The sequence below is a fragment of the Corapipo altera genome, unplaced genomic scaffold (genome assembly GCF_003945725.1).
Source record: "Corapipo altera isolate COAL_440 unplaced genomic scaffold, ASM394572v1 61475, whole genome shotgun sequence".
Lineage (NCBI taxonomy): Eukaryota > Metazoa > Chordata > Aves > Passeriformes > Pipridae > Corapipo > Corapipo altera.
Window position 1 is genome coordinate 1 of NW_020885179.1, and position 8,367 is coordinate 8,367.

At 48.7% G+C, this 8,367-nt stretch overlaps 1 long non-coding RNA gene across 1 annotated transcript; it reads right to left on the reverse strand.

Annotated features, from left to right (window-relative positions):
• Positions 1–5,122: 5,122 nt before the first annotated feature.
• On the reverse strand, positions 5,123–6,928 carry LOC113940079. The gene is made up of 3 exons (XR_003525404.1): positions 6,873–6,928; positions 6,293–6,300; positions 5,123–5,158 (listed from the first exon to the last, which is right to left on the reverse strand). It is a non-coding gene; the product is annotated as an uncharacterized LOC113940079 (long non-coding RNA).
• Between the last annotated feature and the right edge of the window lie 1,439 nt (positions 6,929–8,367).

Here is an 8,367-nt window from a genome sequence, read left to right on the forward strand (position 1 = left end):
GATAAGGGCTGTTGTTTCCTGTTTCCAACTCCACCACCCAAATGCCAATCAGACTCCCAGAACTGCATATGGACGAAGATTCCTCCCACACCAAAGGTGCCAACACAGAAAGCTCTATCTGATCATGGAGTCCCCAGGCTGACACACCAACTGCATCACAAAGCCAAAGCTTCCACTCTTTCTTTCCCAAGGGTATGGGCTGCTATTTCCTGTTTTCAGACCAACCTCCCGAATGCCAGCCACACTCACAAAATTGCATTCGGGCAAAGATTCATCACAGAAGAAAGGTGATAGCTCATAAAGCTCTTGCTGCCCAAGGAGTCTCCAGGCTGACAAACCCTCTGAGCCACAAAGCAAAAGTTTACAGGCTTTCTTTCCTGGCGATAAGGGCTGTTGTTTCCTGTTTCCAGACCCACCACCCAAATGCCAGCCAGACTCACAAAGTTGCATATGGACGAAGATTCCTCCCACAGCAAAGGTGCCAACACAGAAATCTCTTGCTGCCCAAGGAGTCTCCAGGCTTGCAAAACAACTGCAATACAAAACCAAAGCTTCCAGACTTTCTTTCCTGGCCATAAGGGCTGTTTCCTATTTACAGCCCTGCCTCCCAACTGCCAACCAGACTCCCAGAATTGCACATAAACAAAGATTCCTCCCACACCAAAGGTGACAGTACAGAAAGCTCTTGCTCCACACGGAGTCTCCAGGCTGACAAACCAACTGCACCATAAAGCAGAAGGTTCCAGGCTTTCTTTCCTGGGGATAAGGGCTGTTGTTTCCTGTTTTCAGACATGCCTCCCAGCTGCCAGACCGACTTCCAAAATTGCATACAAAGATTCCTCTCACAGCAAAGATGCCAGCACAGAAAGCTCTGACTCTCCATGGAGTCTCCACGCTGACAAACAAACTGCACCACAAAGTCAAAGCTCGCAGTCTTTCTTTACTGACTATAAGGGCTCTTGTTTCCTGTTTTCAGACATGCTTGCCAACTGACAGCCCGACTCCCAAAATTGCATACAAACAAAGATTCCTCCCACAGAAGAGATGCAAGCACAGAAAGCTCTTGCTCTCCATGGAGTCTCCAGGCTGACAAACCAACTGCACCACAAAACCAAATCTTCCAGGCTTTCTTTCCTGGGGATAAGGCCTATTTTCTGTTTTCAGACCTGCTTCCCAACTGCCAGACACACTTCCAAAATTGCATGTAAACAAAGATTCCTCCCTGACTAAAGTTGCCAGCACAGAAAGGTCTTGCTGCCTATGGCGTCTCCAGGCTGACAAACCAACTGCACCACTGTTATGGGTTATAAATCTGAGAGAGGAATTTTTCCCTTCCCCTGCTTTCCCTGTAAGAAAAAAGAGAGTTTGAAGGGGGAAGAGAGTTTATTAGCCTTACAAAGGAACTGGTTGATCTGTTTAATGGGTGATTAACTGCGGTGAGTGGCCGGGGCGGGGGGAGCGGGTCGGGGGGCCTGGACCGGGGGGCTGGTTCGGGTCGGAGGCGAGGAGGCAAGCTGGCTCCCTTGGTGCACACAGGCATTTTTGGTGAGGGGGACTGGAGGTCTGGTTTTCTTTTTGGCTGTTCATCCTGGTCAGCTCGACTTCTCATCCTGTTGGCTTCAACCTGCCTGGATGCCCCGCTCCCCGGAGCTGCTGTGCCTCAACGGAGAGTTTGCTTGCCCGCGGGAGAGGAGGGGGAGTTTTTGCTGAGACACCACCACCTGAGACTGCGGTGAGTCCCCAGCACTTGGGACAGCGGTGAGTTCCCGTGGGAGCGTACTGCCTGCCTTCCTTTTCGTTCCCACAGGAGTGAGGACCCCCCCCCCCCCCCCCCCATCTCCTTCTCGGCTTCCCCACGCGGTCTGGGACCGCTCTCTCCAGCCCCTCTTCCCGCGGGGTGACTGCCGGAGCCCACAGCGCCCCTGCCGACCACGACCAGGTACTGGAGGTCCCGCACCTTCCAGTGATCCCACAGCGCCCCCTGCTGACCACGACCAGGTACTGTAGGTCCTGCACCTTCCAGCGATCCCACAGCGCCCCCTGCCAACCACAACAGGGCGCTGCAGACCCTGCACCTTCCAGATATCCAACAACATCCCTGGTAGGCCACAATTAGGACTGTGCTAACGGTCAGGGGAGTATTCATTAGCCTTGTTGTTGTTATTGTTGTTTCTTGTTACTGGTTTTGCCAACATACATATATCTTTTAATAAAGAGTTGTTATTTCTTCTGTTTTTCCACATTTTCCTTGAGTAAAGCCCCTTAATTTGACAATACAATTGCAGAGAGAGAGGAGTTTGGTCTACCTCATAACTCATCCTCTTTAGCAAACAGTCGAGTCTCACTCAGACTGCGACAACCACAAAACCAAATCTTCCAGGTTTTCTTTCCTGGCAATAAAGACTGTAACTTCTTCTTTTCAACCCTGCCTCCCAACTGCCGGCCCGACTTCCAAAATTATCTACGGACGAAGATTCCTCCCACAGCAATGATACCAGCGCAGAAAGCTCTTGCTCCCCATTGAGTCTTCAGGCTGACAAATCAATTGCAGCACAAAACCAAAGCTTGCTGGCTTTCTTTCCTGCAGATAAGTGTAGGGTGAAGTCACAGCCCCACAACTGAAGTTTGACGGTTTTGGAACATTATAAAGTGATGGGCCCTTTTCCATGGGAGCAGTAGAGCTAATTAGATAGTTCCCATGGACACAGCCTTGAGCTGTGTGGCTGAGTGCAGGTGCTGCATTCCTGGATGTTGTTGTAAGAAAATGTTTGTAGTGTATGTGTGTGGGAAAGTGGAACTTAGCACCTAATAAAAAAACTACCTTCTCAGTGTAGCGGGCAGACATCTCTCTGGCTCTTCATCCTAGTGTGTGTGTGTCACGTGTCTTTCTTCCCCCCCAGGACTGAGGCCTTCAACAGATACCCAGCGACAGTTGGTGCCCGTGTGAGGACCAGACGAACAGAAAAAAAGACTGTCGACTATTGCCTGGGTCGTAGGGGTATCGCGGTCGGATGCAGGTGAGCTGCAGGGCGAGGTGCAGCATGGTCTCGGTACTCAGGAGTTGTATAGCAGTGGGTTGCGCTGCAGGACCCGGGTCCGATTTTCTCTACACCTGCACACAAGTATTTCTTGGAAGGCATGAGTTGCCTGGGAGGCCTGGGTGCATTTGGCACTTGTCAGGCGCAGGTGGGCTCCTGAGCACTTCTTCTAAGTCACCATGGGGCAGACCATGTGTGCAAACGACAGACGTGTGTTTATCGCCTGGAAAGCTTTGTTACGGCGTTTTGGTGTTAGGTCGACGAAGCTAAGTTATGTCGCTTGTTACTTTTGTGTCTTCGGACTGAGAGGAAGGCTGCTTTGCCTGGGAGGACATTAGAGTTCTAAAGAAGAGGGGCCGGGCGGAGTCGAAGGGAGCCAAAGCAGGACCGGAGGTTGCGGAGCGGGGCCGGGGGCAGCCAAGCGACCCCGCCAAAATGGACGCACTGCTAGAGCCTCGGCAGCACTTGTCCAAGATGATCAAGGACAGCTCCCCATGGATTCCCAAGGCTGACAAACCAACTGCACCACAAAGCCAAAGCTTGCTGGCTTTCTTTCCTGGGGATAAGGGCTACTGTTTCCTGTTTTCAGACATGCCTCCCAACTGACAGCATGACTTTTAAAATTACATACAAACAAAGAATCCTCCCACACCAAAGGTGCCAGCACTGAAAGCTCTTGCTCCCCATGGAGTCTCCAGGCTGACAAACCAACTGCACCCAGAAGCCAGAGTTTCCAGGCTTTCTTTCCTGCAGCTAAGGGTTGTTGTTTCCTGTTTTCAGACCTGCCTCTGAAGTGCTAACCTGACTTCCAAAACTGCAAACAAAAAAAATTCCTCCCACACGAAAGGTGCAAACAAAGAAAACTCTTGCTGCCCGTGGAGTCCCCAGGCTGACAAAGCAACTGCACCACAAAACCAAAGTTTGCTGGCTTTCTTTCCTGGAAATAAGGGCTTTTGTTTCCTGTTTTCAGACCTGCATCCCAACTGACAGCCCGATTTCCAAAATTGCCTACGGACGAAGATTCCTCCCACAGCAATGATGCCAGCACGGAAATTCTTTTTCCCCATTGAGTCTTCAGGTTGACAAACCAACTGCACCACAAAGCCAAAGCTTACTGGCTTTCTTTCCTGCAGATAAGGGCTGTTGTTTCCTGTTTTCAGACATGCTTCCCAACCGCCAGACCGAATTCCAAAATTGTATCCAAAGATTCCTCTCACACCAAAGATGCTAGCACAGAAAGCTCTTACTCCCCATGGAGTCTCCAGGCTGACAAACCCACCGCACCACAAAGCCAAACCGTCCAGTCTTTCTTTCCTTGCGATGAGGACTGTTGTTTCCTGTTTTCAGCCCTGCCTCCCAACTGACAACCTAACTCCCAAAATTGCATATGAACAAAGATTCCTCCCAGACTAAAGTATCCAGCACAGAAAGCACTTACTCCCCATGGAGTCTCCAGATTGACAAACTTACTGCACCACAAAGTCAAAACTCGCAGGCTTTCTTTACTGACGATAAGGGCTGTCATTTCTGGTTTTAAAATCTTCCTCCCACCTGCCAGACCGACTCCCAAAATTTCATACAAACAAAGCTTCCTCCCACACCAAAGGTGATAGCAGAGAAAACTCTTGCTGCTCATGGAGTCTCCACGCTGACAAACCAACTGCACTACGAAGTCAAATCTTCCAGGCTTTCTTTCCTTGAGATGAGGACTGTTTTTTCCTGTTTTCAGCCCTGCCTCTCAAACGACAACCCGAATCCCAAAATTGCATGCAAACTAGGATTCCTCCCAGACTAAAGTTGCCAGCACAGATAGGTCTTGCTGCCCATGGATTCCCAAGGCTGACAAACCAACTGTAGTACAAAACCAAATCTTCCAGGTTTTCTTTCCTGGCGATAAGGACTGTTGTTTCCTGTTTTCAGACCTGCCTTCCAACGAACAGCCCAACGCCCAAAATTGCATATAAAGATTCCTTCCACGCTACAAGTACCAGTATAGAAAGTTCTTGGTCCTCATGGAGTCTACAGGCTAGAAAACCAACTGCACCATAAAACCAAGGCTTCCAGGTTTTCTTTCCTGGCGATAAGGGTTGTTGTTTCCTGTTTTCAGACCTGCCTCCCAACTGCCAGCCCAACTACCAAAATTGCATACGAACAAAGATTCTTCCCAAAGTTGCCAGCACAGATAGCTCTTGCTGCCCATAGATTCCCAAGGCTGACAAACCAACTGCACCACAAAGAGAGCTTCCTGGCTTTCTTTCCTGCAGATAAGGGCTACTGTTTCCTGTTTTCAGACCTGCTTCCCAACTGTCATCCCGAAACTCAAAATTGCATACAAACAAAGATCCCTCCCACACCAAAGTTGCCAGCACAGAAAACTCTTGCTCCCCATGGAGTCCCAAGGCTGACAAACCAACTGCACCATAAAACCAAAGCTTCCAGGCTTTCTTTCCTGGATATAAGTGCTGTTGTTTCCTGTTTTCAGACCTGCCTCCCAACGGACAGCCCAACGCCCAAAATTGCATATAAACAAAGATTCCTTCAACATCAAATGTGCCAGTACAGAAAGTTCTTGGTCCGCATGGAGTCTCCAGGCTGATAAACCAACTACACCATAAAGCCAAATCTTCCAGGTTTTCTTTCCAGCCGATAAGGGCTGTGATTTCTTGTTTTCATATTAGCCTGCCAACTGACGGTCCGTCTCCTAAAATTGCACATAAACAAAGACTCCTCCCACACCAAAGATGCCAACGCAGAAAGCTCTTGCTCCCCATGGAGTCTTCAGGCTGACAAACCAACTGCACTACAAAGCCAAAGCTTGCTGGCTTTCACTCCTGAGGATAAGGGCTGTTGTTTCCTGCTTTCAGACCTGCTTCCCAACTGCCAGAAAGACTTCCAAAATTGCATACAAAGATTCCTCCCACACCAAAGTTGCCAGTACAGAAAGCTCTTGTTCCACATGGAGTCTTCAGGCTGACAAACCAACTGCACTACAAAACCAAAACTTCTAGGCTTTCTTTCCTGGCGATAAAGGCTGTCACTTCTTGTTTTCAGACCTGCCTCCCAACTGCCAGCCTGACTCAAAAAATTGCCTATGGACGAAGATTCCTCCCACAGCAATGATGCCAGCACGGAAACTCTTTTTCCCCATTGAGTCTTCAAGCTGACAAACCAACTGCACCACAAAGTCAAAGCTTGCTGACTTTCTTTCCTGGGGATAAGTGCTGTTGTTTCCTCTTTTTAGACCTGCCTACCACCTGACAGACTGACTCCTAAAATTACTGACTCAGAAAGATTCCTCCCACACCAAAAGCGCAAGTACAGAAACCTCTTGCTGCCCATGGAGCATAAAGGCTGACAAACAAACTGCAACTCAAAGGCAAAGCTTCCATACTTTCTTTCCTGGCAATAAGGGCTTTGTTTCCTGTTTTCTGACGGACCTCCCAACTACCAGCCCGACTTCTAAAATTCCATATAAAGAAAGATTCCTTCCACAAGAAAGACACCAGCACAGAAACCTTTTGCTGTTCATGGATACCCCAGGCTGACAAACCAACTGCAACACAAAGCCAAAGCTTGCTGACATTCTTTCCTGCGGATAAGGACTGTCATTACCTGTTTTCAATCTTGCCTCCCAACACAGAGCACGACTCCCAAAATTGCACACAAACAAAGATTCCTCCCAGACTAAAGTTAACAAAACAGAAAGCTTTTGCTGTTCATGGATACACAAGATTGACAAACCAAATGCAGCACAAAGCCAAAGCTTACAACCTTTTTTTTCTTGGGATAATGGTTGTCATTTCCTGTTTACAGAGCTGCATCCCAACTGCAGACCCGACTCCCAAAATTGCATACAAACAAAGATTCCTCCCATACCAAAGATGCCAGCAGAGCTTGCAGACTTTCTTTCCTGCAGATAAGGGCTCTTGATTCCTGTTTTCAGCATTGCCTCCCAGCTGCTAGCCTAACTTCCAAAATTGCATACGGACCAAGATTCCTCCCACACCAAAGATGCCAGTACGGAAACTCTTGCTCCACATGGAGTCTCCAGGCTGACAAACCAACTGAACCACAAAGCCAAAACTTCCAGGTTTTCTTTCCGACAGATAAGGGCTGTCAGTTCCTGTTTTAGGACCTGCCCCAAGATTGCCAGCCTGACTCCTAAAAGTGCATACAAACAAAGATTCCTCTCACAGCAAAGGTGCCAACAGAGAAAGCTCTTGCTGCCCATAGATTGCCCAGGCTGGTCCACCAACTGCACCAGAAAGCAAAAGCTTGCTGACTTTCTTTCCTGGCGATAAGGACTGTTGTTTCCTGTTTTCAGACAGCCCGACTTCTAAAATTGCATACAAACAAAGATTCCTACCACACTAAAGGTGAAAGCACAGAAAACTCTTGCTCCCCATGGAGTCTCCAGGCTGACAAACCAACTGCACCACAAAGCCAAAGCTTCCAGATTATCTTTCCTGCAGATAAGGGTTGTTGTTTCCTGTTTTCTACCCTGCCTCCACATTGCCAGTTTAAAAGGGAAAATTGTATACAGATGAAGATTCCTCCCACACCAAAAATGCCAGCTCTTGCTCCCCATGGAGTCTCAAGGCTTACAAAACTACTGCACCACAAAACCAAAGCTTCCAGACTTTCTTTCCTGGCAATAAGGGCTGTCATTCCGGTTTTCAGACTGCCAGACTGACTCCCAAAATTGCATAGAAAGATTCCTCTCGAGGCAAAGATGGCAGCAGAGAAAGCTCTTGCTGCACATAGAGTGCCCAGAATGACACATCAACTGCACAACAAAGCCAAAGATTCCAGAATTTCTTTCCTGCAGATAAGGGTAGTCATTTCCTGTTTTCAGCCCTGCCTCCAAATTGCCAACCCGACTCCCAAAATTGCATACAACCAAAGATTCCTCCCACACCAAAGGTGACAGCAGAGAAAACTCTTGCTGTTCATGGACGCCCCAGTAATAAGGGTTGTTGTTTCCTCTTTTCAGCCCTGCCTCCCAACTGCCAGCCTGATTTCTAAAATTGTATATAAATAAAGATTTCTCCCTCACCAAAGACGCCAGCACAGAAAGCTCTTGCTCCCAATGGAGTCTCCAGGCTGACAAACCAACTGCACCACAAAGCCAAAGCTTCCAGATTTCTCTTTTGCTGGCAGGGGGAGACTCCTGAATTTTCCTTCAGGGCACACGCTTTTGAGAATGGTCGATGGGCACGCGAAGTAGAACATCCCTCCGGGCTCAGAAGCCTGGGTCAGCTTCTCCTGGTCTGTTCTGCGGAGCATCCCTACTGGCAGCAGGAGCACTTCTGCTGATGACAAAGACCAC